The sequence below is a fragment of the Pristis pectinata genome, chromosome 4 (genome assembly GCF_009764475.1).
Source record: "Pristis pectinata isolate sPriPec2 chromosome 4, sPriPec2.1.pri, whole genome shotgun sequence".
In the NCBI taxonomy this organism is placed as follows: domain Eukaryota; kingdom Metazoa; phylum Chordata; class Chondrichthyes; order Rhinopristiformes; family Pristidae; genus Pristis; species Pristis pectinata.
This window is the reverse complement of record NC_067408.1, coordinates 36,252,139-36,277,158: the sequence shown is the minus strand read 5'-3', so window position 1 is coordinate 36,277,158 and position 25,020 is coordinate 36,252,139.

Below are 25,020 nucleotides of genomic sequence, written 5' to 3'. Positions count from 1 at the left end.
TGGAAGCTCATATGTCACAAAAATAGTTCTGAGTTCTCCCATCGTGCACTCAATGATGCAGGTCCCCACATGCTTTACCTCAATCCAGTTTAAATGGCTATTCACCAATACCAGAAACATAAGAACATAAGAAATAGGAGCAGGAGTAGGCCATCTGGCACATCGAGCCTGCTCCGTCATTCAATAAGATCATGGCTGATCTGGCCGTGGACTCAGATTCACCTACCTGCCTTTTCTCCATAAACCTTAATTCCCCTACTATGCAAAAATCTGTCTAACTCTGTCTTAAATATATTTAATGAGGTAGCTTCCCTGGACACAGAATTCCACAGATTCAATACCCTCTGGGAAAAGCAGTTTCTCTTCATCTCTGTCCTAAATCTATTCCCCTGAATCTTGAGGCTATGTCCCTTAGTTTTAGTCTCACCTACCAGTGGAAACAAATTTCCTACCTCTATCTTATTTATCCCTTTCATAATTTTACATGTTTCTAAAAGATCCCCTCTTATTCTTCTGAATTCCAGGGAGTATAGTCCCAGGCAACTCAATCTCTCCTCATAGGCTAACCCCCTCACCTCCGGAATCAAGCCAGTGAACCTCCTCTGTACCGCCTCCAAAGCCAGTATATCCTTCCTCAATTAAGGAGACCAGAACTGCACGGAGTACTTCAGGTGCGGCCTCACCAGTACTCTGTACAGTTTCAGCATAACCTCCTTGCTCTTGAATTCAATCCCTCTAGCAATGAAGGCCAACATTCCATTGGCCTTCTTGATAACCTATTGCACCTGCAAACCAACCTTTTGCGATTCATGCACAAGCACTCCCAAGTCCCTCCGTACAACAGCATGCTGCAATCTTTCACCATTTAAATAATAACCTGATCTTCTATTTTTCCTTCCAAAGTGGATGACCTCGCATTTACCAACATTGTACTTCATCTGCCAGACCCTTGCCCACTCACTTAACCTATCTATATCTCTCTGCAGACTCTCCGTATCCTCTGCACAATTTGCTTTTCCACTCAATTTAGTGTAATCAGCAAACTTAGATACGCTACACTCTGTCCCCTCTTCCAAATCATTAGTGTATAGTGTGAACAGTTGCGGGCCCAGCACTGACCCCTGCAGCACCTCACTCACCACTGATTGCCAACCAGAGAAACACCCATTTATCCCAACTCTCTGCCTTCTATTGGTTAACCAATCCTCTATCCATGTTAATAGATTACCCCCAACTCCATGCATCCTTATCTCATGGATAAGTTTTTTATGCGGCCCCTTATCGAACGCCTTCTGGAAATCCAAGTATACAACATCCACCTGTTCCCCTTCGTCCACTGCGTTCATTACATCCTCAAAGAACTCCAGTAAGTTTGTCAAACAGGACCTGCCCCTCCTGAATCCATGCTGTGTCTGCCTGATGGAACCACTTCTATCTAGATGTCAGAAAGCTGTCCACACTTTTCCCACAGTCTTTGTGGACATGCTCATGTAGCCTCATGGGCCACCTTCACATTTGGAGCTCTGCTCTCAATGGCTGTGATGTGCAGTCTTGGCAGATTGTGCACTTTCTGCCTATCTCTACCATATGTTTGTCTGTGCCAGGCCAATTCACAAAGCTACTGTTTTAATGTTAATAATACACAAACATGAGTGATGTTCCTCTATTGTTCTGCTTCACCGTTCTTTGGGTATAACCACTCTGTGGTCCCATTTGATGCAGCCCTGATTTGTGGAGAGCTATAGAGTCATAGAGTTACACAACACAGAAACAGGCCCTTCAGCCCAACTCGTCTATGCCAACCAGGTTGTCTGCACCCATAATGTCTGTGATGGCAAAGCTTTATATTCCCACCTACAATACATGTGTGTTCAAATCAGCCCAAACTCAAAGTGTACTCACATGCTTGCTTTAATATTGGATCCTTCTGGATCAATTCTGCCACCACAACTGATGTTATATGAATGTCATCCTCTAATGCTGTAGGATGACTATTGCACTCTACATTTGTATCAGCATCTTTATATGGCAACAAAATATAATGCACACACTGTAGCATTATGCTTCAAAGCTTGATATTCAATGTTATAATCAAGCTGCCACAATAGAAATTGTAGACTTGAGTCTTGGAAAGGACAATCGGAGCTTGTCGTCCATGAACAGCGTAAGTAGCCTGTCTAAGAAGAACCGATGGAACCTGGAGATCCCAAAAATAATTGCTACTTCCTCCTTCTGTCTCTAAACAGAGTTCTGCTCACTCGTTGTTGGTGTTAGCAACACAAGGCCATTGTGTTTCTCATGGCATTTGTCCAAAATGTGGCTTATCACTGCACCAGTTTCAAAGGCATCATGAATGAGATTTAGAGTCTCTATTGTGCAGTATTCCAGAAGGATCTTGCAACTGAGACTGTTCCTACTGTTCCTTTCTCCATCACCATGGTTCGTTCTCCTTCATGATGCAGTGGGGTCAGTCACAATGCAGGATTCAGCAGGAACTTTGCAAATTTTGAGGCATTCCTCACTAAGATCATAGTCCAGTGACACTCTTAGGCTTTCTATTCTTGATGAAGGCCTCAACATTTTCTTTGGCTGCTCTTAGACATTTTCATCTATGCTTGGGGCCAAATAAATCACTACTTTCTGTACCTTGCCTTGTTTACTCTTCCAGAGCTTTGCTTTATGCTCAAGAAGTCTCTTGACTACTTAGTATTGGTATTGGTTTATTATTGTCACTTGTACTGAGGTACAGTGAAAGACTTGTCTTGCATACTGATCGTACAGGTCAATTCATTACACAGTGCAGTTACATTGGGTTAGTACAGAGTGCATTGATGCAGTACAGGTAAAAACAATAACAGTACAGAGTAAAGTGTCACAGCTACAGAGAAAGTGCAGTGCAATAAGGTGCAAGGACACAACAAGGTAGATTGTGAGGTCAGAGTCAATCTCATCATATAAGGGAACCATTCAATAGTCTTATCACAGTGGGGTAGAAGCTGTCCTTAAGCCTGCTGGTATGTGCCCTCAGGCTACTGTATCTTCTACCTGATGGAAGAGTAGGGAAGAGAGAATGACCCGGGTGGGTGGGGTCTTTAATTATGCTGGCTGCTTCACCAAGACAGCGAGAGGTAAACACAGAGTCCAAGGAGGGGAGGCTGGTGTCTGTGATGCGCTGGGCTGTATCCACGACTCTCTGCAGTTTCTTGCGGTCCTGGGCAGAGCAGTTGCCGTACCAAGCCATGATGCATCCAGATAGGATGTTTTCTATGGTGCATCGATAAAAGTTGGTGTGAGCCAAAGAGGACAAACTGAATTTCTTTAGCCTCCTGAGGAAGTAGAGGTGCTGGCGAGCTTTCTTGGCCATGGCGTCTATGTGATTTGACCAGGACAGGCTGTTGGCGATGTTCACTCCCAGGAACTTGAAGCTCTCAACCCTCTTGACCTCAGCACCATTGATGTAGACAGGTACATGTACACCGCCTCCTTTCCTGAAGTCAATGACCGGCTCTTTAGTTTTGTTGACATTGAGGGAAAGGTTGTTGTCATGACACCATTCCACTAAGCTCTCTATCTCCTTTCTGTACTCCGACTCATCACTGTTTGAGATATGGCCTACAACGGTGATATCATCTGCAAACTTGCAGATGGAGTGAGAGCAGAATCTGGCCACACAGTCATGAGTGTATAGGGAGTAGAGGGTTGAGGATGCAGCCTTGTGGGGCACCAGTGTTGAGAATAATCATGACGGAGGTATTGCTGCCTATCCTCACTGGTCGTGGTCTGTTGGTTAGAAAGTCAAGGATCCAGTTACAGAGGGAGGTGTTGAGTCCTGGGTCTTGGAGTTTGGTAACAAGTTTGCTTGGGATTATTGTATTGAAAGCAGAGCTGTAGTCAATTATCAATAGTCTAACGTAGGTGTCTTTACTGTCCAGATGCTCCAGAGCTGAGTGTAGAGCCAGGGAGATGGCGTCCACTGTAGACCTGTTTCGGTGATAGGCGAATTGCAGTGGGTCAAGATTGTCTGGGAGTCTGGAGTTGATGCGTGCCATGACCAGCATCTCAACGCACTTCATGATGGTGGATGTCAGAGCCACTGGTCGGTAGTCATTGAGGCATGTTACCTGGGATGATAGTGGTCTTCTTAAAACAGGTGGGAACCTGAGATTGAAGCAGGGAGAGGTTAAATATGTCCGCAAATACTTCTGCCAGCTGATCAGCACAAGATCTGAGCACAAGGCCAGGGACACCATTTGGGCCAGATGCTTTCCTCGTGTTCACTCTCCGGAAGACTGATCTTACGTCCTCAATGGTGATCACAGGTTCAGTTGCATTGGAGGCTGTCAGGGTGGGTGGTGACAATCTACTTCCCTTCTGTTCAAAATACGCATAGAATTCATTAAACTCATCAGGAAGGGATGCGCTGTTGTTAACTATGCAGCCCGTCTTCATCTTGTAGCCTGTTATTGGTATGTAAGCCCTGCTATAACTGACGGCTGGTCTGGAACTCTATTTTGAGTCGGTATTGCCTCTTGGCACCCCTGATAGCTTTCCAAAGGTCACATCTCGATTTATTGTACAGATCAGGATCAGCAGATTTGCGTGCAGCAGTCCTCGACTTCAGTAGGCAGTGGATCTCCCAGTTCATCCATGGTTTCCGGTTTGGGAATACCCGTATTTGTCCTCTTTGGTACACAGTCCTCAACACACTTGCTGATAAAGTCTGTGATGGTGGTGGCATACTCATCAAGGCTGGCAGCTGAGTCTTTGAACATGGATCAGTCCACTGTCTCAAAGCAGTCATGTAGGAGCTCATCTGCTTCCTCAGACCAGCACTGCACAACTCTCTGTACCGGATCCTCCCGTTTCGGTTTCTGTTTGTATGTAAGGAGAAGGAGCACAGCCTGGTGGTCTGTTTTCCCAAAGTGAGGATGAGGCATGGTTCGAAAGGCATCTTTGATGGTTGTATAACAGTGGTCAAGGGTGTTAGTGCCCCTGATGGAGCAGGAGATGTGCTGGTAGTATTTTGGTAACACACTCTTGAGGTTGGCCTGATTGAAGTCACCTGCGATAATGAAGAGGGCCTCAGGGTATCCTGTCTCAAGGTTGTTGACCACGGAGTATAGCTCATTGCATGCAGGCTTCATGTTCGTCTGTGGACTTATAACATGGAACACAGAATAGTACAGCACAGGATCTGGCCCTTTGGTCCACAATGTCTGCACCGACAATGATGCCAATCTGAATTACTCCCATCTGCCTGCACATGATCTACATCCCTCCATTCCCTGCTTGTTCATGTGCCTGTATAAATGCCTCTTAAACATTGCCATCATATCTGCTTCTACCACCGCCCATGGCAGCACATTCCAGGCAACTACCACTCTCTGTGTAAAATACAACTTGCCTTGCAAATCTCCTTTAAACTTTCCCTCACTCTTCTTAAAGATATGCCCTCTAGTATTTGACATATCCACCCTAGGAAAAATACTCTATTTATCCTATCTATGCCTCTCATAATTTTATACATTTCCACCAGATCACCCCTCAGCCTCCAATGCTCCAGAAAAAAATCCAAATTTGTCCAATCTCTCTTTGAAATATTCAGATTTTTTCCCCCTGTGACAGCTGTGTTCAAAATATCATCTTGACTGCAAAGATGTTTTTGGACTCATTTCAGCACCTTATTGACGGTAGCCTGAAATATTCTGGATTGGGACATCATGCCTTGGTATATGAATAAAGGCACATGGGAGTTGATTTTTTGATAGTGTCGTCTTTTTTCATTATTGTTATTTAATTGTTTGTATATTTGTGACAACTTGGTGAAGATCTTGGGCTTTGCCACTTCATCATGCAGATCCTGAGACATAAAATCACAAAGAGTTGCGCTTTGCCTCCTAGAAAAGAGATTGACCTCAAATAATTTAAACAAAGTAATTTCATTTATCAAGGCTAGGAGTCTATTTTCTTCACCTGCACTACCATGATGGAGCTATTGTCACTGAAGAACCCATTATGCCTCGTCTCTCTTGGCATTTCAGTCTGCAGTTGTACATCAAGCTATCAACCAGCAATTCCCAACATGAGCTGCCCCTGTCCCATCTTCATCTACAAGCCTACCTGTTGCTGGTAAATAAGAGAAATTCATGGCCTCGTTCTTTGGACATATAATAAAATGGATTTTTAAGAATTCCCTTGAAGACAAACAATCAATTCCAAAACATCCATGTTTCCCTTGAAGACATTCAATACATCCTGGAATTTCTATTCCACTTCCAAAGTGTTTCATCAACTATATCAAACTCTACAATGCACCCCACAAGATGTTACCAGGGGGAATCAAGCTCCTGTCTCTTAATTCCAAGCACTTTCTTCAGCAAATGTGTAAAAGTAGATAGTACAAGAGTTCATGCAGTATTTAATTTTTTTGGCATATTTTATGCATTGAGTTCCACAACAAAAATTAGACAGTCAATTTATCATGTATAACCAAAACCATTAACAATCATGTTCCCTCTGACCTGATAACTAACATCTTCCCCCTCCAACAAACTTTTGTTCCTCTGACTCCATTAGAAAAATCTCTGGTTGTTTCTCTCCACAGCTTCTAATCATTAGCCTCTTGCATTGCCCATGACATCAACATTGATATTGTCCATGAGCAATTGCATTGGATGAGCCACTGTAACCACTGAGAAGTCTAAAACAAGGAAATTAAATCTTTTAAAAAATATAATAAATCCCATGAGGATTTTTCCATGCCATTATCTACATAACGTTAAAGAGAGTACTTGTTAAAGTCCAAAAACAATTTTAAAGTGTGACATCTTACTAACCAATGGCAAAATATGCAAATATCATAAGGTAGAAATCCATTTCCTGATTGCTCAGTTGAAGTCAATCGAAACAAGTTTTGCAACCACTGCTGCTAAAATATACGATACACTGAACACAAATAATTGAGCTTGAACTTCAACCCAATACATATAACTTAGAAAATATTCCAAGACTCCTAATACTAAAGTGAGCTGAAGGAGGAGAGATTAGAAACATAGCTAAATAATTTATCAAAGAGGTGGGGTTTAAGGAAGTTCTTAGAGAATACATTGGAGAAACTAAATAAACCATGTCTTGGCTTCAGCATATGACCAGGAATATTCTATTTGATCTCTTGACACTGTAGTCCCCAGAAAGGTGAGTTGGTAGAGAGAGCATACAAGAAAGAGTATTCCAGAGACTGGAGAGTAAGCAGTTGAAAAGGTGGTTCCTAATGTATAAAGGAGCAGGTAGATGTACATTCTAATGGAGTCAGAGGAACAAATTTTGTTGGAGGGGGAAGAAGTTAGTTATCAGGTCAGAGGAGGTTTAAGAGATCGAGAGGAGATCAAGGGAATTAAACTTGAGGTTGAAAATTCGAGGTGTTGTGAGACGGTGGATACCTATGTCAGGAAGGACAGATAAAATGCACAAATGAGCTACATTTGAAAGAGGTCACTGGAAGGAAAACAGGCAAAGAAAGCTGTTGAGTGATGAAAAAAAATTTATGATAGTTTCAGCAATTACTAAATGTTGACCATGAAAGCAGAATAACAACTAATACTCCTTTAACCAGTGACTCAGTTTTAAAATACTCCTTGCTTTTCTTTCAGACCCTCCATGGCTTTGCCCCTCTCTATCACTATAATCCTCTCCAGCCCTACAAAACTTTGGGGTGTTCTCTTCCAATTTTAACTTCTTTCTTAAAACCTTCTTCTTTGATTAACCTTATGGTCATCAGTACTAAGATCATGTATTTTAACAGGCTATTGTAAAATATTGCAGCACCAAGTCAATTACTATGATATTTCATTCTCAACCATTGTATTTTTTGTACATATTTTCATCTTGCAATTTATTCTATTTAAATTTGATGATGTTAATTGAGATCTGGAAATAAGATACAGTTAATCCTTCCAAATTCTTAAATATAAAGGATTTTCAGCATAACACATTTCTTTTTAATATCTGTGGGTGACTCAAAATTGTAAAGGTTTTAGTTTGTGGCATTCCACTAAGCCATACACTATTTGAGGTAAAAATTTGATGCTTGTAATGTTGTGCTGAACAACGAAATAATGTTTGGAAAAATGTTGCAAGTGACTTTTATTAAACATAGCTAAGGCACAATCAAATCTCGTTTCTGAATATTTTGGAATCCCCTTCACTACATTACTGCATGAGCGATACGATTAAACCTACTGTAACATTGTAAGCAGGAAATTTATCAGAAGCCATTGAATTTGAAGAAAAAGGAGGAAAATGAAAGGGAAATACATCCATTGGTGATTTCACTGCATTGACTACTATGTCATATTGTTGAGGGGACATTTTTCTTGGCAAGACACCCAATCTCAAACTTTCTAGATAAAAGATACATTCTTCCAAGTCGTTATCTTTCAATGGTCAATTATTAACACTCCAGCTAGGTTTGAAATAAAATATATTTAGTGGTAATTTGAAAAAAAAAGATGATTATTTTGCATTGTAATTGTGAAATTAATTTAATGCATACATATGTAGTCTTTATATGGCATGGTAAAGCAAAACAGAGCTAAAATCTGCATAAATTTACAAGTTATTTATCTCTATCAGGGCACTAAGGGCACAGCTAAGCAAGAGCAACTATAGGTCATTTTTTAATGAAGTATATGTGGGTATTTTGTAAACAGCAACGGTTGAAGAAAAAGTACATAGAAATGTTAGTGTGCTCTAAAGTATGGGTTGGATACATTAATGTGACTCATAAGTAATCTTGGAGTGCAATACTTGGTTTCAGATGAATTTATGTAAATGCTAAGATAAGGTTGCTGTTTTAAAGGTGACAGAATATATTAAGACCACTGATTTATGATTATATTGTATCAAGGCAGAAACTACTGTCAGACCTTACTTACAAAAATCAGTTTTTTAAAGGTTGCTCTAAACGTGGTGGGTAAAAATGGCTTAATGGTATTATATAAATATCTCAGTTTCATTTATACTTTTTCAATGCTGCTGCAGTTTAATAATCAGATGCTGAGGAGGAGGCAACATGTTAAAATAAATTAATATTCAATGGCATGATAGAGCCTTAAAAATATGTAACTGAACAAAAAATGCAGAGGCCAAAGGAGCTGCCTATTACCACCTACCTTCATGGAGAGTTGGTGATTGTGAGGAAATGATTAAGAAAGAAAATACATCAGTTTGCTTATTCTTTCAGTGAAGCAAATCATTTTTAGACAAGGACAAGAGAAGGATAAAATGTAGAATAATGAACACAGCATTGCCAAACTATACTGTGCCTTGCTGTGGTTGTGTGGACTTTACATGAAAATATAATGAGTACAGTCACGAATTTGTTCCAACTTAGCTTTCCTGCTGCATGTGTGTTAGGGCATAACTGCCATCTGCCTTTCCAATCCTACAACATCCATTGCCTATTTCCTACACACGAGTTAATTAGATATTCAGAAGGGGTTTCAATTCTGTAACTACTGATCCTCAAGTATGTCCTTCTGTTGGGGTGGGGAGTGGGAGGGTATCAGGAGATTGTTTACTACTACAGGGTATCACCATACCTGGTGCACTGGGCATGGTAAACTTTAAAGGGAGAATGAGCAGCATCAATGACCATTGGAAACCTTTCTAATGAGGTATGCAGCTCCTCAGCTACACATTGTTAGTGATAACAACAAACTCTTATGGCACACCAGCTCAGACCATTGAGGGAATTACCTAGCCTCTTCTGATTGGTATCCTTTTCCGGAGATGAGGGGGTTAGCCTATGAGAGATTGAGTCGCCTGGGACTATACTCTCTGGAATTCAGAAGAATGGGGGGTGGGGGGCGGGGGATCTGATAGAAACTTATAAAATTATGAAAGGGATAGATAAGATAGAAGCAGGAAAGTTGTTTCCACTGGTAAGTGAGACTAGAACTAGGGGACTTAGCCTCAAGATTCGGGAGAATATATTTACGATGGGGATGAGGAGAAACCGCTTTTCCCAGAGAATAATGAATCTGTGGAATTCTCTGCCCAGGGAAGCAGTAGAGGCTACCTCATTAAATATATTTAAGACACAGTTAGATAGATTTTTGCATAGTAGGGGAATTAAGGGTTATGGGGAAAAGGCAGGTAGGTGGATCTGAGTCCATGGTCAGATCATCCATGATCTTATTGAATGGCGGAGCAAGTTTGACAGGACAAATGGCCTCCTCCTGCTCCTATTTCTTATGTTCTCAACTTCTTTTCCATCTTAATCCTTTTGCCCTTGCAATTTTTTTCTCAAAGTCTGATTTGCTCCCCAGCTTCATTTGTTATTCTGTCTTTTCCCACATCCATCTCTCCTTTTTCAGGTTGCTCCAATTTGCTTTATTCCCACTCCTGCCGCTGCAATTTTCTTAGCTGTATTCTCCAATCCCATGATCAGTACCAATGAATATGCTAATCATTAAAAATTCAAAGCCATTTATCTATAGAATCACTAATGAATTCTGTTTGCTGATCTAGTCATTATCCACCTACTTTTGCATTGCCCCAACAATGTTTACTGCTGAGTTCTGCAGCAGCAATTTTTGCATTTCTCACAATCTTTCTATTTTCATTAATGATTGTTGGTAGTTGCAGTTTTGTTGCAACAATAGCACATTGTAATTATTGCACTGGCAATAGCCAAGCCTTTTGGATGCACCTTCTATTTAAAGGATTTAGAAAAGTAAGAGGAAGTCATGTGCAGGTTTCAGAGGAAGAAGTCACACCAGAATTGGTCTTAACAACTTTAACCAACTACTTCTATCCAGAAGCTAACGTACAACTGCATGGACAGTTCTGATGTGGTCTAACTTTGCTACCTTCACGTCAGTGGGAAGGCAATCAACGAAGTCTACAAATATTCCTCCGTTTTTGAAAGGATTGTTTTCCTCGAATATTGATTAAGTGAAAGTTTGCAAATTGAATAGACATTTCACATTAATTCCAATGTAAAAATTCTAATTGTATTCCAAAGCTCAAGACTTCCAGTCAGGAAAAAACCCAAAACACTTAAAAATGTGAGTATATGAAATAATTAAATATCATTTTATTAGCAATTTAATCTTGAAGTAAGATAATAAAAATATATAAAATGTTACTTTGCAGGGTTCTCACCAAGCAAAACATACAAGATTTGGAAGGAAAACAAATAAAACTGCAGATGATGAAATTTAAAACTAAAACAGAGGTGCTGAAAGAAGGGTGACACATTAGTGTAGCGGTTAGCTTGATGCTATTACAGTGCCGGCAATCAGGGTTCAATTCCCGTCATTGTCTGTAAAAAGTTTGTATGTTCTCCCTGTGACCGAGTGGGTTTCTTCCGGGTGCTCTGGTTTCCTCCCACATTCCAAAGATGTATGGGTAGGTTAACATGGGTTTAAATGGGCAACGGGGACTCGTTGGGCCGGAAGGGCCTGTTACCGTGCTGTAGATAAAGTTTTTTAAAAGTTTTAAACTCAGCCAGTCAAGCAGCATCTGTGGAAAGGGAAACTATTTAATGTTTCAGGTTGAAGACTCTTCATCAGAACTGAGAAAGAGATAAAGCAAGTTAGTCTAAATAGCGGAGAAGGTGGGGGAGCGCAATGGGTGGAACAAAGGGAATGTCTGCAATTGGGTGAAATGATTGAGCCATTGAATGGACATTTAAGATCCCTTCTGTAATATGCTGCTAATGTTGTGTAGGGCCACACAGCACATCTCAGTAGGCCAAACTATACAACATCACCCAGACCAAGTTAATGCTAGCATTAAACACAATGATATTGGAGCATATCAAAAATAATTGTAATGTCATTTCTAGGCAGATGTGTTCATTCTAAAACCATCTGCAACGTCACCACAGATACCAATCATTTTGCTCCAGCTACCTTATGAATATTGCGAATAGACTTAAAATAAACTCACTTTATCCTTCCCAGTAGTGTGGTATGTATACATATTGTGTGTTTTATCCCATTATGAGAGTGTTTTCAAATACTTAATTACTTCTTCACATTTTCTAAACATCTCTGTTTAATCTGTAAGCATGACTCTTCCTGTCACATGCCGCGCTAATTCTCTATTCCACTCCTACTCTCAATCTCGGCCTCTTGCATTGTTCCAAAGAAAACAAATGAAAGATCAAGTTGCCTCCAACTTCCACCCTGCCCTCAGATTCACTTGGTCCATCTCCAGCACCTCTTTCCCCTTTCTGGATCTCGCTGTCTCCATCTCCAGAAACAGATTAACCACAGACATCTTCTACAAACCCACTGACTCCCACGGTTACTTTGACTACACCTCTTCCTACCCTGTCACTTGTAAGGATGCCATCCCCTTCTCCCAGTTCCTCTGTCTCTGCCGTATCTATTCCCATGATGATGAGGCTTTCCATTCTAGGACATCAGAGATGTCCTCCTTTTTCAGTAACTGGGATTTCCCTTCCATCACCATCAATGCTGCCCTTACCCGTGTCTCCTCCACTTCCCATAAGTCTACCCTCACCCCCTCTCCCTGCCGACATAACAGGGACAGGGTTCCCCTTGGCCTCAACTACCACCGCACGAGCCTCCGCATCCAACATATCATTCTCCGCAACTTCCGCCACCTGCGACGGGATCCTACCACCAGACACATCTTCCCCTCACCCCTTCATTCTGCTTTCCACAGGGACCACCCTCTCCGCGACTCCCTTGTCCACCCGTCCCTCCCCACTGATAATCCCCTGGCACTTATGCCTGCAACCACACCAAGTGGTGCAGCTGTCCCAGCACCTCCTCTCTAACCACCATTCAGGGTCCCAGACAATCCCTCCAGGTGAGGCAGCATTTCACCTGTGAGTCGAGGGTGTCATTTATTGCATCCGGTGCTCCCGGTGCGGCCTCCTGTACATCGGTGAGACCCAACGCAGATTGGGTGACCGCTTCGTCGAGCACCTTTGCTCCATCCACCACAACAGCCAGGACCTCCCGGTGGCCACTGACTTCAATTCCACTTCCCACTCCCATACTGACATATCTATCCATGACCTCCTCTACTGCCATGTTGAGGACAGACGCAGGTTGGAGGAACAACGCCTCATATTCCGCCTTGGGCGTCTCCAACCTGATGGCCTCAGCATCAATTTCTCTAATTTCTGGTAAGCCCACCCCTTTTTCTTCCCCCCTACTGTCTTCCCTTATTCCTGTGGCTCCATTCCCCCAACTTGATGACCTACCCACCTGTTCTCCCCTCCTCTATTGCATGGTCCACTGCCCTCTCCTACCAGATTCCTTCTTCTTCAGCCCTTTGCCTCTTCTGCCTATGACCTCTCAGCTTATTACATCTCCCGCCTCCCCCACCCACTTAACTTCCCCGTCTCACCTGAACTCACCTATCACCTGCCAGCTCGTGCTCCTCCCTCTCCCCCCACCTTCTTATTCTGGCTTCTGCCCTCTTCCTTTCCAGTCCTGCTGAAGGGTCTCTGCCTGAAACGTCGACTGTTTCTTTCCCTCCATAGATGCTGCCTGACCTGCTGTGTTCCTCCAGCACTTTTTGTGTATTAATCAAGGAACAGGTCCTCACCACCTAGTTAGGAATGTCACAGCCTTCCAAACTTCATGTTGGGTTCAGCAACTTTAAGTGATTACTTCTGCTTCCATTTTTTTCACAGAAAGCGGCATTTCAAATGATTTTGCAGTCATTTATATCTCCTCGAGTCCCATCAAATCCTGCTCCTGGCCTTGTAAAACATTTACATCTGTGATATTTTTCAATTCAAATAAATTACACTTTTTTTCAGATAATTGAACTGAAAATGTATCCCTGTGTCTCTCTACATACTTGCTGCCTGACTACCTCAATATTTCCTGAACCGTTTATATTTAAGTTCTTTAGCAAGCCAGCACTTGCCTTTATTAATTATTTATTAATTGCAAATTAGGAAAACAGAATCTCATATTCCTCTTGGATAGTTTACAACCCAAAGCTATGAACAATGAATTTTCCATTTTCAGGCAACCCACACCCCATTTGTTCTTCTCCAGCACATACCTGTCCACCTAATTTTCTTCTCCCTTTGTTCATCTTTCCCATCCCCTCCCTTTGTCGCTCCCCCACCTGGTTCCATCTGCCTATCACCTCCTCCCCATCTGGTTCCACTAACCAGCATCTGTCCCACCCCTCCCTTATACTGCTACATACTGGCAATCTTTCCTTTTTCCCTCTCATTCCTGATGCAGGCTGTTAACCCGAAACATCAACATACTGTACATCCTTTGCCTCCGCAGAGACTGCTTGACCCACTGAGTTCTTCCAGTGTTCTGTTTTTTTGTTCCAGATTCCAGCATCCTCAGTCACTTTTGTCCCCTTGCCATTATGTTGTCCTTAATCCAAGAGACTTCTCAATTAAATGACTAGTGACTGACTGCTGTTTTACTCCCTACTTCTCCAGATGCAGGGTGGCTGAGTATTTTCTTGTGTGGCTGTTAAGATGGTTGGGACATCTGTAGTGGCTTGCTGAATACACACATTGTGAACTATTTAATCAGATACTTTGGAAGACGATGGAGTACTTAAACAAGGAACCATCTGTGCCAACTTCACCCTTTGTCTTTCTGATCCGTTAATAACTCAAATAATCAGTGATGAAAAAGCAAAAATGCAGATGTTGGAATTCTGAAATAAAAGGAGAAAATACTGTAAGTAATCAGTCGGTCAATCTGCACCTACGTCAGTCCTCCACCTAAATATGAAATCTGTTTTTCTCTCTCCATAGAAGCTGCCTGACCTGCTAAGTATTTCCAACATTTGTTTTTACTTTTTAGTCAGATAATTATGTGGTAAGTGAAGACTTGTGACTATTGAAGCTCTGCATTCAAGTCAGTCTCGGCTTCCCGCTTACTTTAAATTCTACAACTATTGACCCATTGACACTGTGACCTTCAGTGGAATGGCATAAGATTGCTCAACTCCCTTTATTTTTTCAACTGTTTTATGGCCTTTTCCTGAAGGTGAACTGTATGTTCAATATTCATGCTGCCCACATACAAACATTTTTTTGGAAGAGTTGGGATACTTCCATATTATATCATACGGAAAGTCAGAGTAAACACTAATCACACAAATGGTATTCAGCACATGATGTACCTCACAAATCCAGAAACATGTCACTGATTTCAACACACTGTTTGCATTAGGTCAAGTGCAAAGCATGACCGCGAATCTTTTATCATAACTTACAAATAACAAATAAAAATGTCAAATCACATTTCTGGTTGATAGGCTAATGAATATGCTTACCAAGCCAAAAGTGAAATTTGTATTCTTCTGTTAAAAAGATTTGCACTTGATTTATTCTTTGACCAGCACATGCTTAAGGCTGCAATTATAATTCATTTCTCAAGACAGTCATCCTTCAGGTTTGACAGGCATATGCGCAAAATAAATAATATATGCAAACAACCAAATTCATACAAAGAACTGCAACCATTCAGCCTTAGATTTATATAACTAGTTAACTGTGCAGTTCCTTGCTGTATGAGGAATATGTTTTCAGCAATCAAATCACCATCAGACCACCATATTGCATTTTACAATTTACAAGCTGTGCAGTTTTCTCAAGCTTTTTGAAATACTATTTTTTTAAATGTGAAGTTTGGGAAGATGGTCAGAGGCAAACACAGAAGAAAGAAAACTTAGAAGCATAATTAGAAGATAACTTGCTTCATGTGGATGCATAGTTTGATGATTCTAGTTCAGCTTAAAACCAAGATAACCCTGACCATTAGCAATTGACCACAATGGGTTCAGAAGAAAACTTAAGGCAGATGTATTCTTGAATCAATGGCTCTGAGTATAGAGAATGCATAACACATGGGCATTATATGGGAATAAACAAATGGTTGCAATTGACCTTGACATCATTGTTGAAGAAGCTGAAGTGTGAAGACGCTCTGGCCACGGCAAACTAGTGAAGCACATTTCTGATAGAGTACAACAGCCAAAATGAGAGCATTCCAAAATGTGGAGCAGTATCTGGATTCCCCTGTGTTTTGGGAAGATTTATAGGCCAGCTGGTCCTGGCCTCCCCAACAGTTTTGTAGGCCTGTGTTTTTAAAACATTTTCCAAGTATGACATTCTGTCCAAATGATTCATATTCACTTAAGTCAGACATCCCTGTGGTCTTCAACTCTAAAAATGCAATGCAACTGACACGAAGTGTCATATTTGCTTAAGGCTCAGCTTCAATTTTCAAACCCATTGCTATTTTTCGAATATATAGCAGAAACTCTATCTTATAAAAATCAACTTGTCATACAGAAACAACTTATTTTTATTACTGGTATTAATATTTAAAAATGAGACCTGCAAAAAATGTTCTTTTATTAAACTTTCTCTATGTGACAATATTTATTTTGTTCCAAATTAATTTAATTCTACAAGCAGGCGATAGTAATTAGTGCAGTCATGTGGGGGCAAAGAGGGATTGCAAACTGAAAATGGAACAAAATTGAACCCCACCCACCTCCAGATGATGCTTTAAAGGCTAAGGACCATAGTAAGGGTTCTGTAATTGCAAACTGCAAGAAGGCAAATAATATCTCTCTGACAGTTTTGACAATCCTGTTTAGAGAAAGATGTCTGTACAGGGCTGAATGAGGAAGAGAATTAACATTTTAGAAAATTACAATCAGGCTAATTGTCACAAGCTAAATCTTTCACTGGGTGGAAAATCAGCCTTTGAAGCTGACAGTGGTAATAAAAATATTTCAATAAAAGCATTTGTTAAAAAAAATGAAAATGAGATTTATAATTATAAATAAATATGATGAGGCAGAGAATAGGGAAGAGAGTACTGGAGGAGAATTAACAAACATTGATTTTTGTTATACTAGTTCAAAATTCAATCTACACTGCCTGTTAACTTGTTGTGATATTGTAATAATTAATATTCATTTCAGAGACATGGTACATGGAATAAAATAAACAAAGAGCCCAAGAATCCAGGCATAGCCCTGAATCTGCGTGCTGCTTAAAGGGATCAAAGAATCTTTTTTTGGCGTCTACAAAGCAGAAAAATATGCAAAATAAATGCAAATCTCTTCTCTTATCAGCACAATCTGAAGAGAGCTAAAAACCTTATTTAAATGATTCTATTGTTTACATAGTTACAGTTTCAGTCTTTTAACTTGTTTTGTTGATGTTTAGACCTTGTTAGCCATGTTTCAGTCTCTGGTATTAAAGTTACAGTATTTTTTGAGTTAAAGAACATGTGACATCCTCAACTTACATGTGCCTCCTTTTCATTGTTTGGTTCTATATCAACTTCTTGTAAAATTTCATCATCAAAGTCAAAGTCAAGTTTATTGTCATATGCACAAGTACATGTATGCACAGGTGCAGTGAAAAACTTACTCGCAACAGCATCACAGGCACATAGCAGCATTCACAAGAAAACCATAAATTAAACTTTAATTATACACAATTTTTACAAGAAGGAACACAGTTAGAACAAAAAAGTCCATTTTAGTGCAAAGTGATCGAAGTGGTCATAGTGTTGCTAAACTGTAGTGATTAAGGTTTTGCCAGTTGGTTCAAGAACCAAATGGTTGAAGGGAAGTAGCCGTTCTTGACCCTGGTGGTGTGGGGCTTCAGGCTGCTGTACCTCCTGCCTGATGGTAGCTGCAAAAAGATGGCATGGCCAAAATGGTAGGGATCTTTGATGATAGTTTTTGCCTTTTTGAGGCAGCGCCTCCTGTAGATACTACCAATGGTGTGGAGGAATGTGCCCGTGATGTATTGGGCAGAGTCCACTACTCTGGAGCTTCTAACTGTGCATTGAATTGCCATACCAGACTATGATGCAACCATTCAGGATACCTTCAACAGTACATCTGTAGAAGTTTGTTAGTGTGTTCGGTGACAAGCCAGACCTCCTTAACCTCCTAAGAAAGTAGAGATGCTGGCACGCTCTCCATATGATTGCATCTATGTGCTGGGCCCAGGACAGGTCATCCAATATGTTAACGCTCAGGAATTTAAAGCTGCTGACTCTCCACCACTGGTCCCTCAATGTAGACCAGCTCATGTTCGCCTTCCTTCCCCTTCCTGAAGTCAACAATCAGCTCTCTAGTTTTGCTAACATTGAGCAAGAGGTGGTTGTTGTGGCACCTCTCAACTCATATGTTTCAGCCATGTGTATTGGTATGTCTCTTATACTCTTTTAACAATCATTAGGTCAGTGTGGGGCTTTTTGGCCTTCCTTCAGTTCAAGCAAGAAATTGTCCAATACTGCAGACTTCTACCATCTCACCAATATCCCAGTTTTGCATATCTTACTTGTTCATTAGTCTTAATGGTCTCACTTTTTCACTTTGCCTCTTCCCAATGGGTTGTGAGTATGTGAGTCATCATCTTGCTTTTGTTTTAACCGCTGGCCCATCATTCTCCATTCTAAGCTGCAATGTAGTAAAGCCAAGTACGTTGGAAGTCTGTGATCCAATACTTCAACTCTACTAGGGTGAATCCTGTTGTGGAATATGATGTTGTATAATATTCAACTCAGAAATCAGCTTGACAATAGTTTGTGGTAAATATCAAACAATGTTGGAAACTCTCTTCAACACTTTCTTAAGAATGAGTACAGAGCTTTCAGCTGCACTGTTTGAGGTATGCCAGGATTAATGGAAGCTTGATGTTATTCCTCCCTCATAAAGTGTTCAAACAATTCATATCTTTAATTGGGGTGTGTTGCTGACACCAGTTCTTCAGGTATAACATGAGTGGTGAAAGTCAATGACAGCTCTTCAATTAGACAATCTGCTGCTGTGCATGATCCTCCCATAGAAATGTATAAATTACAGGCAGGAGTAGGCCAATTGGCCCATCAAGCCACTCACTATGATCATGAGCAATCATCCAAATACAATACCACATTCCTGCTTAATCCCCATGTGCCTTGATCTCTTCGGCCATTAGTACTATATCTAACTCCTCTTTGAATATATTTAATGATTTGGTTTCAACTGCCTTCAGTAATAGAGAATGGGTGAAGAAATTTCTCGTTATCTCAATCCACATTGGTTACCCCATATCCTTAGCCTGTGACTCCTGGTTCTGGACTTCCCCACCATCAGGAATATCCTTCTTGCATCTCGTCCATCCAGTCCCATCAGGATTTTATAAGTTTCACTGAGGTCTTCTCATTGGGCAGGCACGGTAGTGTAATGGTTAGTATAACACTATTACAGCGCTAGAGACCTGGGTTCAATTCTGGCCAATGTCTGTAGGGAGTTTGTACGTTCTCCCCGTGTCTGCTTGGGTTTCCTCTGGATGCTCCGGTTTCCTCCCACATTCCAAAGACGTACAGGTTAGGAAATTGTGGGCATGCTATGTTGGCGCTGGAAACATGGCGACATTTGCGGGCTGCCCCCAGAACACTCTACACAAAAGATGCATTTCACTGTGTATTTTGATGTATATATAACAAATAAATAATAATAAATAATAAATATCTTATCTTCTGCATTCTTGCAAATATAAGACCAATCATCCTTATCCCAGGAATTAGCCTGGTATACAATTGCTGCTTTTCCTCTATTTCGCGAACATCCTTGTGTGTTCTCATCAAGGCCGTGTACTAATTGTTTACCATCAAGTATCCATCAAGCGTCTTATGTAGAACCTTGTTGAAAGCCTTCTGGAAGTCTAAATACACCACATCTACTGATTCTCCCCCATCAATCCTATGAGTTACGTCCTCAAAAAGTTCCAATAAAGTCTGAGTTCCCTTATAATATTTCATGCTGACTATGACTAAACCTGTCACTGTTTCTCAAATGTTCTGCTATTGCATCTTTAAGAATAGACTCTTAGCATTTTCCCCAACATTAAGTTCTCTGGGATACAGGCTCTCAGGCGCTGGGAATTTATTAGCCTTCAATTCCCCCAACAGCATCTCCCTGCTAATACTGATTTCCTTTGGATCCTTCCTCTCATAGTTTCTGGTTTTTCTGACATTTCTGAGACGTTATTTGTGTTCTCTTTTATGAAGATAGATGCAAAGTATTTTTTCAATTGGTCTGCCATTTTTTTTTGTTTCCCATTATAAATTCCCCTGTTTCTGACTGTTATGCCTGTATTTCTCCACCTTTCTCTCTTCACATTTCTATTGAAGCTTTTACAGTCAGTTTTCAGTATGAACATCAAACAAGGACTAAAAAGCTGTTGTTGTCTTTCTGACAAAAATCAACATGGACTCATTGAAGTGGTCATGTCACTTCCCTCCATGTTTGAATTGTTTTTGCTGATTCTTCACTCTAAACAGATCATGCATGTAGTTTCCAAATTGTTTGGCTCTTTACCAACGTCTGGCCAAGATACAAAGCCTTTCCAACAGCCTACATGCTTACGACACTGGAGTGCTTTGAGAAACCATCATTTAAGATTAATCTTCTCAGGATATCAAAATATGACCTTTCTATGGACAATTCTATGGACCTTTCTAACACCTTCCGCAGTGGACAATTTCAATCTTCTACAGTAAGATAGTTGCATGTTGAAGTTCAGAAACTTGTCTGATTTCGCATAATCTTTGAAAGTGCGTTCATAGACTTTTTTAATAGGCATATTCTTCTGTGTTATAGAGTCATAGAGCATTACAGCACAGAAACAGGCCCTTCGGCCCATCTAGTCCATGCCAGCCTGGTTTTCTGCCTAGTCCCATCTACCTGCACCCGGACCATAGCCCTCCATACCTCTCTCATCCATGCACCTATCCAAACTTCTCTTAAATGTTGCAATTGAACCTCCATCCACCACTTCCGCTGGCAGCTTATTCCACACTCGCACCACCCTCTAAGTGAAGTAGTTCTTGTTCACATTCCCCTTAAATATTTCACCTTTCACCCTAAACCTATGACCTCTGATTCTAGTCTCACCCAACCTGAGGGGAAAAAGCCTGCATGCATTCACCCTATCTATATCCCTCATAATTTTGTATGTCTCTATTTTGTCCCACTGAGACAAGGAAAAGATGGTAGGGTGAAGGAACCACAGTTAACAAGAGAGGTGGAAGGTTTAGGCAAGAGGAAGAAGAAAGTTTATTTCAGGTTTAGGAAGCAAAAATCAGTCAGGGCTCTTGAAAGTTATAAGGTAGCCAGGAAGGAGCTTAAAAGGGGACTCAGGAGAGCTAGAAGGGAGCATGAGAAGGCCTTGGCAAGTAGGGTTAAGGAAAACCCAAAGACGTTCGACACATATGTGAGGAACAAGAGGATGACTAGGGTGAGGGTAGGATTGCTTAGGGATAAGAGAGGGAAAATGTGTCTGAAGTTGAAGGAGGTAGGGGAGGTCCTAAATGAATATTTTGCTTCAGTGTTCACCGAGGATAGGGACTTAGACAAAGGGGAGGTTAGCGTAGAACAAGCAAATGTGTTGGAGCTTGTTGAGGTTAAGAAAGAAGCGGTGTTGGAGCTACTAAAAAGCATTAGGATAGATAAGTCCCCGGGGTTGGATAGGATATACCCCAGGGTACTATGGGAAGCGAGAGAAGAGATTGTTGGAGCATTAACAATGACCTTTACGTCCTCCCTGGCCACAGGAGTGGTACTGGAGGATTGGAGAATGACAAGCGTCGTTCCGTTGTTCAAGAAAGATAAAAGGGATAATACCAGGAATTATAGACCTGTGAGTCTTACATCAGTGGTGGGCAAACTATTGGAGAGGATTCTTAGGGACAGGATTTATGAGCATTTGGAAATGCATAGCCTTACAAGGGATAGTTAACATGGCATTGTGAAGTGACAAGACAGATTGATGAAGGTAGAGATGTGGATTTGGAATATGTGGATTTTAGCAAGGTTTTTGACAAAGTTCCCCATGGTAGACTCATCCAAAAAGTCATGAGGTATGGGATCCATGGAAAATTGATTGAGTGGATTTAGAATTGGCTCGCCCACAGAAGGCAGAGGGTGGTTGTAGAAGGAGAGTATTCAACCTGGAGGTCGGTGACTGATGGTGTTCTGCAGGGGTCTGTTCTGGGAACCCTGCTCTTTGTGATTTTTATAAATGACTTGATGAAGAAGTGGAAGGATGAGTTGGGAAGTTTGCAGATGACATGAAGGTTGGTAGTGTAGTAGATAGTGCAGAAGGTTGTCGTTGATTGCAATGGGATATTGACAGAATGCAGAGCTGGACAGAGAAGTGGCAGATGGAGTTCAATCCGGAGAAGCGTGAAGTGATACACTTTGGAAGATCTAACTTGAAGGCAGAGTACATGGTTAATGACAGGATTCTTAGCAATGTGAAGGAACGGAGAGATTTTGGGGTCCAAGTACATAGATCCCTCAAAGTTGCCATGCAAGTTGATAGGGTGGTTAAAAAGGCGTATGGTGTGCTGGCCTTCATTAGCCAGGGGATTGAGTTCAAGGGCAGAGAGGTAATGTTGCAGCTCTATAAGACCCTGGTTAGACCACATCTAGAATATTGTGTTCAGTTCTGGTCCCCACACTATTAGGAAGGATGTGGATGCTTTGGAGAGGGTGCAAAGGAGATTTACAAGAATGCTGCCTGGATTGGAGAACACGTCTTATGAAGAGAGACTGAGCAAGTTAGGGTTTTTCTCCTTGGAGAGATGATGAGAGGAGACTTAATAGATGTATATAAGATTATGAGAGGCATAGACAGAGTGGACAGCCTGCATCTTTTCCCCAGGGCGGTAATGGCCAATACTAGAGGTCACCTGTTTAAAGTGCGTGGAGGAAAGTTCAGGGGAGATGTCAGAGGTAGGTTTTTTACACAGAGAGTGGTGGGTGCCTGGAATGCAATGCCAGTGGGGGTGGGGGGGTGGGTGTGGGTGGTAGGGGCCGATACGATAGGGTCATTAGAGAGACTCTTAGATTGGCACATGGATGAAAGAAAAATAGAGGGTTATGGGAGGTGGAGAGGGGGATAGGTAGAATATGGATTAGGTTTATCTAGGTCAGCACAACGTTGTGGGCTGAAGGGCCTGTACTGTGCTGTACTGTTCTATGTTCCATAAGATCTTCCCTCATTCTCCTATGTTCCAGGAAATAAAGTCCTACTCAACCTTTCCTTATAACTCAAGTTCTCAAGTCCCGGCAACAACCACGTAAATCTTCTCTGCACTCTTTCAGGCTTATTGATATCTTTGCTGTATGTCGGTGACCAGAACCAGTTTGTCTCAGGCATTTCTATAACTATCACTGGAAAGATATGTTTTCACTACTGACAGAGGAATTTGCATGCGATGGCCTGGGGAAAGCATCAGATTGAACAATAAATATTCTTGGCTTACTGATCCCTTGTTTTTTCAACCAATCCTTGCCTGTATTGTTAATTCAGTGCGGTCAGCCACAACCATTGGCAATTCTAACCACTGGCCATTTTAATACAATAACTTTTACTTGATATATTACCCTCAGTGTTCCACCAGAATATAACTGTATTTTCTGTCAGACATAGCTGGTTTAATTTCCTGCTGAAGGATCACTACTCATGTTAAAACAATCTGCTACTGTATCTGTGTTCATCTCTACTGACTGGTCATTTATTTGCACTTTGATCATGAAATCCTGCTGCTTCCTATCATTTGCAGTAGCAATGTGGATACTGAAAAATTCTGCTTCTTTTCCATCTGAATCAACTTCAATTTTGTGCAAACTGTCACAGTATTTTCTTGCTGGACCAATTTCCTCTCTGTGAAGAGATCACATTGTGAATATTACACTGGTTTCAGGTTTGAATTGACATGCAGTCACTCCATGTCCTTTTTTCTGGCATATGTAACTCTCTGCCTTCTTCTTGCAATGAATCTACAGCGAATGACTTTTGTTGCATCTGCAGCAAGAATTTGTTTCACTCACATCCATGTGACACTGGCTTTTCTTGTAAATGTTGTTCCTGCCACTACTTTCTGATTATAACGTACCTTCACGTTTGTGCCTGGTGATGGATGGACTTCCTAGACATTTTTCACTGCCTTTTCTATCAAGGCCTTGACTTTTGCAAGCCAGTTCAGATATACCTAACAAATGGTACCGAAGCTGTTCATCTTTTAAACCACACGCAAATATATCTTGCAGTACAATTGTTCAACTAGGCTTTGCACTTACCATTGGGTCCACACTTTTCCCAAACTTCCTGAAACTCAGCACCAAAAGTAGAGCAAGAACACATGGACAACTATCTTTTCTTTTCATTTTATGAGATATGGGCAAGGTCAGCACTAATTGCCCACACTAATTGCCCTTAAGAAGATTGTGATGGGCTATCAAAATTCCATGTGCTTAGAAATCTCTATGTACGTAACAATTTTTTCTCTCCTTCACGCAAAGGGGGATGAATTTCTGCAATTCTCTACCAGAAGGGTTGTGGAAGCTAGAACATTAGAGGTATTTAAAGAGGATGTAGATCAATTTTTGGAAGATCAGGGAATTGGCACAGAAGAGGAATTGAGGCCTGGGGCAGGTCAAGCTTGATCATTTGAATAGTGGGGCATGTATGAGAAGCCGGGTGACCTTCTCCTACTATTTTCTTGTGTTCTTGAATCATTGCATTCCTTCTAGTGAAGGGACTCCCTGGTTTGTTGAATAGAGAGTTCCAGAGTTAGACCCAGCAAAGTTGAGGGAGTAATGTTATATTTCCAAACCACAATGCTTGCAGAAGGCCAATTTTTTCATGGAAATAAGACAATAAATATTCAGTACTCACAACTACTTTCTAGTTTGCTGGTGGCAAAATATGACAGCAGTTTTGCTGAAGGATTAATTGTTCATATCTGGAGTATTGTTTAATGATGTCATGACATTAGCACTTCTGTTATTTAGACTGGAGTTCAAATTGGTCACAGACTTGTGACTGTATAGGAGAATGCAGGAAAGAGGAAATCAGAAGGGAGGTACAACTCACAGGTGTAACATCCTTTAAAGTAGGCTTTACCAGTAGAGGCTGAAATTCCTTCACATGTACAAGCAGCAGTTCTCTCAGTTGCC